Source organism: Suricata suricatta, chromosome 17, assembly GCF_006229205.1.
Source record: "Suricata suricatta isolate VVHF042 chromosome 17, meerkat_22Aug2017_6uvM2_HiC, whole genome shotgun sequence".
In the NCBI taxonomy this organism is placed as follows: Eukaryota; Metazoa; Chordata; class Mammalia; order Carnivora; family Herpestidae; genus Suricata; species Suricata suricatta.
The window spans coordinates 51,472,416-51,481,038 of NC_043716.1; the positions used below are offsets into that span (position 1 = coordinate 51,472,416).

The 8,623-nt window shown below is 56.8% G+C and overlaps 1 long non-coding RNA gene across 1 annotated transcript; it reads left to right on the top strand.

The window, feature by feature from the left end:
- The first annotated feature begins 3,148 nt into the window (after positions 1 to 3,148).
- On the top strand, positions 3,149 to 5,509 carry LOC115283018. Its single transcript, XR_003904850.1, has 3 exons — positions 3,149 to 3,370; positions 3,865 to 3,958; positions 5,349 to 5,509. It is a non-coding gene; the product is annotated as an uncharacterized LOC115283018 (long non-coding RNA).
- Positions 5,510 to 8,623: the final 3,114 nt, after the last annotated feature.

Genomic DNA, 8,623 nt, shown 5'->3' on the forward strand with positions numbered 1-8,623 from the left:
ATGGGCCCAAAGGCTTAACAGATGCTGTCTGTGCCCTTCGACATCTAGCTTACACACCTGGGCGTCCCTGGGGAGGATTCACTGACGCTAGGAGGGCCCTTTTCCCCCGAGGAAACCCGAGCTGCCGCTATGGATGGAGCGGGGTCAGGGTGCCTTCAAATGTTCCCCATGGACTCCCTCTTGCTGTATCCCTGGCTATATGTTGGATGGCGTCCCCATTGTGAAATGAAAGGTCTGCTGACATGATTGAGTGAAGAGGAAATCATTACGTACTGTGGGTCCTGCTCTGACACAGACCGAGACATTGAGAAGACGCCAGGTGAGGACAAAGTGCAGGATGCAGCTCAAGCCACAGGAGTGAGGATTTCAGGGGACACCAGAGATCAGAAAAGGGAAGGAAGAGCTCTCCCGGGTAGCCTTTGGGCAGTGCATCTAGCACCCTGACTTTGGACTTGGCCTCCAGAACGGTGAGACAAGATGGTTTTTTTTCTTTAAAAATTTTTTTTTGATTTTTTTTACATTTATTTTCGAGAGAGAGACAGAGCATGAGCAGGGATGGGGCAGAGAGAGAAGGAGACACAGAATGGGAAGCAGGCTCCAGGCTCTGAGCTCTTAACACAGAGACTGATGCAGGGCTTGAACTCATGAACTGTGAGAATCATGACCTGAACTGAAGTCAGACACTTAACTGATTGAGTCATTCGGGTGCCCCGGAGACAAGACGTTTCTGTTGTGAAGCCGCCCTAGTGGGTGGCACTGTGTAGGGACTGCCCTGGGCACCTCACATGCTACCCGCTAGCGCCCGTCCCTCAGAAAAGCACATCCTCTCTGAAGGTTTCACGGATGTCCCTCCTGCCAGCAGAAGCAAGCTCCCCTTTGTGCTCACTGAGCCGCACACACATCTCTGGTCACACCAGTAACCTCTGTGGCACCCCCCACACGTCCGAGGGCTCCACTGTTGGAGGACACATCTCATGATGGTCACCTTGGTGCTTTCAGCCCCTCACCTGGCTTTGTACATGGACTAGGTGCTCGATACTAAATGAAAGAATGAAGGGGCCCTGGGTGGCTCAGTTAGTTAAGCGTCCAACTTCGGCTTTGGTCATGATCTCACGTTCGTGGGTTCGAACCCTGCATCAGGCTCTGTGCTGACAGCTGGGAACCTGGAGCCTGCTTCTGATTCTGTGTCTCCCTCTCTCTTTGCCCCTCCCTTGCTCCTGCTCTGTCTCTGAGAATGATTTAAAGAATCGTCTTATTTCCAGAGGCTCTGTTCTGACCCTAACCTGCCCTGTCCCGGACCTGTCAGGGCCCTTCTCTCTGGTCACTCAGTGCAGGCCCTGGCGTGCCCTCCCTGGCCCCACAGCAATGTCCTGCCAGTCTCTCAGTCACGGGGCCGAGCTTGGCTAATGATGACGGACGATGACCCGTGTGCCAGGATTGGCATGTTGGCAGGAGGCACCGTCGTGATGGATGGCCCCGCGTGGCTATTTCCAATTCGCTCCCCGGAAGCCAAGCCTTTCTGGGAAGGAGAGCAGCATGACCCCCTCCACTGCCTACCCGTGTGAGTGAGGTCTCCCCTCCTTCCCAGAACTGAAGCCCTTGCCCTTCCCCTGGCGACTGGCATGCGGCAGTGGATGGCACGTTTCTTGTTCACAGGCTTAGGAAGTGGATAAGATGTTCCTTGTCGACCTGCTACTTTTCCTTGTGGGGACACCCCCATCCAGAGAGGGTGATCTGGGAGTCATGCACTTACTGTTCCCTCCCCTCTGGCTTGGCTGGAGAAGGGACTCCCAGCTAAGGCCCTGCACCCCCGCACCCCGGGCCAGGGCCAGCCTCTGTCCATGGTTATGAAGTATGAAGGGCAGTGTCTCTGTGCTCTCTGTGTGGCTGTGTGTGGTCCCCAGCTCAGGTAGGTACGACTTGCCCATTGTACAGAGAGAACAACTGATACTGCAGGACAAGACATGTTTTAGCTTTGCCTACAGTGATGGCCAGTGTGGGCCCTGGGGTTTGCATACAGGGCCATCCATCTCCAAAGTTCACGCGCCTTCCACCGGAACATGCCCAGTAGGCTGGAAAGGTGACAGGGCCATCTCCGGGCACTCCATGGCCATGCACAAACCTCGAGGCGGGGACAGGAGTTCCAGCTCCTATGGTAAGCACAGAGTTCCCATGGGGGTGGGCTGGCCTGGGGTCACCAGGAAAAGGGCAGGGCGAGGTCTCCAGCAGAGGCCAAAGCATGACACCCAGCACATGGCCGGGACTCCCTTCCCCCAGGACCTGTGCGACCCTGGGTGAGCCAGGCTAGTTCTCCAGGTCTCAGTTTCCCGGCCAGGCTTATCTCTGCCCAGCTCTCCCTGGGGAGCTCATGAGTAAGCAAGAGATGGCACTTGAGGCAAGAAACCAGGAGGGGTGAGGGTCTTGTCATCAGGAGGGTGAGACCCAAGAGAGGCTCCCAGGGGGGAACTGATATGAGGAGAGGGTGGTTCCCCTGCAGCTGCCCTTGAAGGGCTGAGGCCAGGAGGGTCCCAGGAGACCTCTGCCCACCATCTGGCCACTCCTGGGCTCGGGGAGCAGGAGGGCGAGCTGGGAGCTGTGGTTTGGCAATGGGCAACCCCAGCAAGGGAAAGGAGGGGTTTATAGGAAGGCTTCAAGTTACTGGAAAGGACAATAAATTAGAATAATAGGGCCACTTGGCTGTTGACAAGGGATAAAACATGTGGTCCAAACCAGCCCTATGCAAGACCGTCAAAAGGATGAATGAGAAGCCAGATTGGAGTGAGGCAAAGAGCGGGAAACGTGCTTTCAGTGCAGATTGCAGGGGAGGTGAGGGGAAGAGGCAGCGCGTGGGGCCGCCGGGCCTCCTGACCTTCCCCCGTCCCCTCACCTGCCCTCTAGCCCCTTCCTCTGCATCTCAGCACTCGCTGCCCCCCTGCCAGCTTACCCTGGCTCCGCAGCCCCCTACCACCTCCCTAGATCCTTGCTGCCCCGGGCACCCAGCTCACACAAATGCTCTTGACCTCAGTCATAATGCAGAGTGTGCCTTTCGCTTGGGTGCCGGGCGCTCACTCAAGCTCCACCCACTCCTCAACAGATGCCGTGTGAACACCTACTATGTGCCAGGAGACGTCACTGGTGAGCAGGAAGAAAGCCTCTGCCCTCCCGTTGCCCGGAGGCACTGGGAGGTGGGTGAGCCACCAGACACAACGGAGGGAGGCCAGTGACACATCAGGTCTCCCGTGCAGCTGCCAGGGCCACGAAGGACCGTCGGACGGGGCAGGTGCCCCCAGCAGCACGCTGAAGGGAGAGCAGGACGTGCGCCCGGCGGGGGCGTGCATTGGTGCCAAAGCCAGGAAATGGCAGAAGAACGGTAGTTTCGGGGAACTTCGATGAGAACATGGGGACATGGCGAGAGAGGGTGCGGGCGGCGCGGGCAGGGAGGTGGGAATGAGGCAGCGGCCACGGAGCAGGCCTGTGTGGGGTGCACTTGGATTTAAGCTCTGGCTTCTCCATCAAGGAGCTGCATGACCTTGGGCAAATCATTCAGCCCCCGTGAGCTGGTTTCCTCACTTGAGGACAATGATGTGCCATCACAGCCCCTGCCTCACCGAACGGCGGCAAGAAGAAAACAAACGAGAGGATCAGTGGCATTTGAGTGAATGAATGGTGGGGGTCAGGGCCCCGGAGAATGAAGGGCTTATACACCATGCCACGGAGTTCGGTGTCACCCAGAGGGGGGCGGAGCGACGCCTGAGAGTCCACATGCGCGTGCATGTGTGCGTGCGCGCGCTTGTGCACGGGGGCTCCCTCGGGCCCCAGAGTGACCCCAGCTGCTCTCCCGACTCTCGTCTGTTCTGTTCCCAGGTTCCCGGAGGAGAGTGGCACCCGGCTGGAGAAGCCACAGATGACCCTCGATGGGGGTGGAGGAAGGACCCCTACCTCTCCGCACAGCCTCAAGGTCATGACTCATCTTGCGGGCCTCTCCCGCTCAGTGAACACCGACTATGGGCAGGCCCTTGGCGGCGCTGCAGGCTGGCCGGCCGGGGAGACAGGATTCACAGGGCAGTGATGACTGAGGGCGCGAGGCATCGGAGCGCAGCCCCTGCGGACGCAAGAACCAGGCGCAGTGGGCACGGGGCACAGAGCGGGCGGGGGGCCTCTCCGAGGGCTGGGTGGGCAGTCAGAAAGCTCCAGGGAGGAAGGAAGCATGGTGTGAGTCATTCACCTGTGGATTAATCCGGAGGCACCGGACCGTCGGCTCGCGCAGGCCACCCTGCAGTGCACTGGGACGCAGCCTCCGAGCTCACGAAGCTTAGACTCCACCAAGCAATGCAGGTGTTAGAGCAGGGACTGCAAGGGCAAAGGTTCCGGAAAGCAGGATGTAGGGGATGGTGGGCACGCCGAGCACAAAGGAGAGAACTCCCCCAAAGGTGCCATGCCGGCCAAGTTGAAGCCAGGCAAGAGGGAGAGCAGGTGTGCCAGAGTGTGAAGGGACAGGCAGCCCGGCACCGTCACATCAGGCACGGAACCAAAAGGGAGCCCTTGGGTCTGGAGGAGAGGAGAGGAGAGGGAGACAGAGTGAGAGGGAAATACGTGGTCTTGATGTTGGCCGTTCGAGGGAGCCATGTTCAGGATCCAGACTTTCTCCCAGGGGCAGGGGGAAGCCAGTGGAGTGGGGCCAGGTCTGCAGGTCTCTCTGAGCCTCTGGCGGTGCGGGGGGCGTGGGAGGAAGGAGGTGAGAGTGGACGCCAGAGTCTGGCTGGGGGCTGCTGGTTATGAGTCCAGGGAGAGATATTCTAGGGTGAAATGCCTACTTGGGGGACTTGGCTTTCTGACAGGGGGAAATCCTTCCTGCCCAGAGAGAGGATGTGGAGGAGAGAAGAGGGGGCTTAGCTTGGACCCTGGTGCCGGCCGTGCATGTAGAGGGAAGTAGGGGGACCCGGGAGCTATTCAGGAGGTAGAATGGCTTTGCATGAAGGTGAGGGTCAGGGGTGATGGTGCCACTTCCGGAGACCCAAGTGCTGGAGTAGAAGCCACTTTGGTGAAAAGACCCTAACTCCTGTTTTGGGTGTGTTGTGGCCCCGCTGGGCATCCAGGACTAGAACCCAGAGCTGGACAGGGGGAATGGAGCCCGGGGTTAGAAGGGGGAGCAGCGTGGAGGGAGCCTTGCGGCCTCTGTGGAGACCGGCTCTAGGCTCACCGGCTGTGGGCGCCCTGGGCCACCTCACAGTTGCGCAAGCACGGAAGAACTAAGTGCTTGCGTCATGCTGGGCTCCCAGGTGCTCTGGGCCCACATCTCAGCAAATCGACGCAAGCACCCTTCAAGGTCATCATCGTCCCTTGAACAGATGGGGAAGCAGCAGAGCAGGGAGGCTGGGATCTGCCCAGGATCACACAGGAGTGAGCAGCAGAGGAGGGATTCACACCCATGTCTGGCCAAGTGCACAGCCCAGGCTCCCATTCCAAGAAGACCTCCTGCCTCCTTAAGCCCCAAATAAACAGGGGTGGCTGCCTGAACTGTGTTCTTGCAAGACAGCTTATGAATCAGGAGTGTGTGCCCCAGCACCAGTCCCCACGGAGGACAGGGCTGAGGCCACCAAGTCCCTGTCATCCCCCTCCCCAGGCTGTGGGCGCATACGGCAGCACACCCACTGCTCCTGGGAAGAGTCCACGGGGGCAGCCAGAGGAAGAGCCCCGACGGAACAGCAGGGGACTCACTGACCCTAGCTCTGCATTTCTGCTCCTTCTCCCTCCCCGGCTGAGCCTTCCCATCTTCATACCCCTCCGACCCCCTGCTGACTCTTGGACACTGCGGAGCTGTCATGCGCAACAGCAGATGCAGATCAATGTCTCCGTGGCTCAGCCACGTGCACATTCATCCCTCTCAAGGTCAAAGCTCTTATTTCTGGGTGAGAGGAAAGCCCCACTGGCCATGCCCAGTCCCAAATAACTCATGGACCAATCAGTGCCTCCGGTTCCCTTTGCACCCAGGCACAGGTGGAGGGAGCCATTGGAGCAGCCCAGCCCCATGCACCTGTGCCTTCCCGGGGTCCCCGACCTCTGCAGCTCCCTCAGGTGGCTCTCCCGGGCCTTGCTTACTATTTCCCTTTTCTCTCTTGAGTCCTCTTATAGTTTTGTCCCCTTGAGCCTTCTGTAAATATCTCCTTTTGGGGACTTACCTTTCCTTTCAGTGATGGAGAGGAAACATCTCCCTGTCCAGAGAGATGATTCTGGAAAGAGGAAGGGGTTTATCTTTAGGGCGCCCTGCAAGGAGTGGGGAGGATGGGGGCCGCTGAGGTGTGGCAGAGGGGAGACCGGGCTGGGATGCCGACAGGTTTCACTTGCATCAGCCTCCACGCCTCTGAGCTGGAGGACTTCAAATATATTTTTTAAATGTTTTATTTATTTTTGAAAGAGAGAGAGAGAGAGAGAGAGACAGCGTGAGCAGGGGAGGGTGAGAGAGAGAGAGAGAGAGAGGGAGACACAGAATCTGAAGACAGGCTCCAGGTTATGAGCTAGCTGTCAGCACAGAGTCTGATGTGGGGCTCAAATCCACGAACCGTGAGATCATGACCTGAGCCCAAGCCGGATGCTTAACCAACTGAGCCACCCAGGCGCCCCATGGAGCACTTTAGAATACCCACTCCACCCCTCCACGCCTCTATTTTTTGGTCTGAAAATGGAGGTAGGAACATGTAGGTGAAGTCAGACAGGGTAGGAAGCTGTCCTTGGGAAGGCTTGTTCCCCACTCCCTCCCCATTCATGTCCACTTAGAACCTCGGAATGTGACCTTACTTTACAGAGTCTTTGCAGACAGAAATTAAGACAAGGTTACACTGGATTAGGGTGGGCCCTCAATCTAATGACCGGTGTCCTTATAAGATCATGTAAAGACACAGAGAGGCACATAAGAAAGAAGGGCACGTGAAGACGGAGGCAGAGGTCAAGAGTAACAGGCCGAAAAGCCAAGGAACATTCAAGGTCACTGGCAACACCCAGGAGCGAGGACAGGCATGCACCAGGTTATCCCTCACAACCTCCAAAAGGGACCAGCTTTGCTTTGGGACCTCTGGCTCCAGAACTCTGAGCAACACAGTTCTGTTGTTTCTTTCCTTCCTTCCTTCCTTCCTTCTTTCTTTCTTTCTTTTTCTTTCTTTCTTTCTTTCTTTCTTTCTTTCTTTCTTTCTTTCTTTCTTTCTTTCTTTCTCTTTCTTTCTTTCTTTCTTTCTTTCTTTCTTTCTTTCTTTCTTTCTTTTCTGTCTGTCTTTCTTTCTTTCTTTTTTTAAAAATGCTTTTATTTATTGCTGAGAGACAGAGCATGAGCATGGGAGGGGCAGAGAGAGAGAGGGGGGGAGTCACAGAATCGGAAGCAGGCTCCAGGCTCTGACCCGTCAGCACAAAGCCCGATGCGGGGCTCGAACTCACGAACTCAGAGATCATGACCTGAGCCAAAGCTGGATGCTTAACAGCCTGAGCCACCCAGGCGCCCCCATTTCTATTGTTTCAAGCTATCGAATACATGGCGGTTTGTCATGGCAGCCGTAAGAAACTCATACAGTTGGTACTAAGGTGGCGAGAAAGGTGCTTCCTCAGTACCGGACCCCTTCCTGCCCCCTGGTGTGTAGAGGTGGACAGAGAGGGGGCAGAACCATCCTTCCACGGTGTCTCCTCCTTGCTTGGACCAACGCTTAAAGAGGAGGTGGAAATAAGTGTCTTTATGTCTTGTTCCAACTTCTCATTTCCTCTCTGATGTCCCTACTCTTGTCTCCAGCATCCGGGAATACCCATAAGCCGGTAAACTGAGGGAGGGGCTGTAGGGTGGAGCAGGGGCGGGGCCTATACTCTTGGAAGGATGGCAACAGGGGTGCAAAAACGGCACCCCCATCTGTCCGCCTTTCACTGTGTCACAGCCCTGTCTTCCCCCCCGCTTCCTTGAACCTGTTCTCTGTCAGGGTCCTAACAAACGTCACGGGCCATGTTAGTTTTCAGAAGGGACTTATCTTTGTCAAGTGCTAGTGGAAACAGCCACACCCCTTGTAATTCCAGTAAAGCTGCTGGCTGACAGATGGGGAAATGTAGCCCCATCTGTCTTCTCTGATAAGGGGCATCAGATTCCCCCGCCTCACCACCCCCAGAGCCTCCCTGGACCTGCCTGCGGCGTCCGGCCATGCCGGCCACTCCCTCCTGGAAACTCTGCAAACTTGGGCGTCTACGGCCTTCTTCCGGTTCTCCTCTTGCTTCCCTGCCTCTCTGCTTGGCTCTTCTTCCTCAGGCGCTGCGGTGTTGGAGTTCCCAGGTCTCTGCTCTGATCTTTGCCATTCCCCTCCTCTTCCCTTGGTGAAAACACCCAGTTTTCTCTTCTGGCGGCAGCCATTGCTTGGATGCCGGTGCCGTTCAGACCCTGAACTCAGATCCCCTGTTCAGACGATCTCCAGGCTCAAACGTTTCAAATATCCAAAGCTGAACTCGGGTGTCTACAAGCGTGTCACGTTCAAAGGCTCTAGTACAGGCAGTAGTATTGCTATCTAGGTGTCCAAGCCAGAAGCAATGGCGGCCATCTTTGCTTTCCTCTCCTCCCCGGGCCCCATCACGTCACTCACCCAGACACTCCTTCGATCGCAAG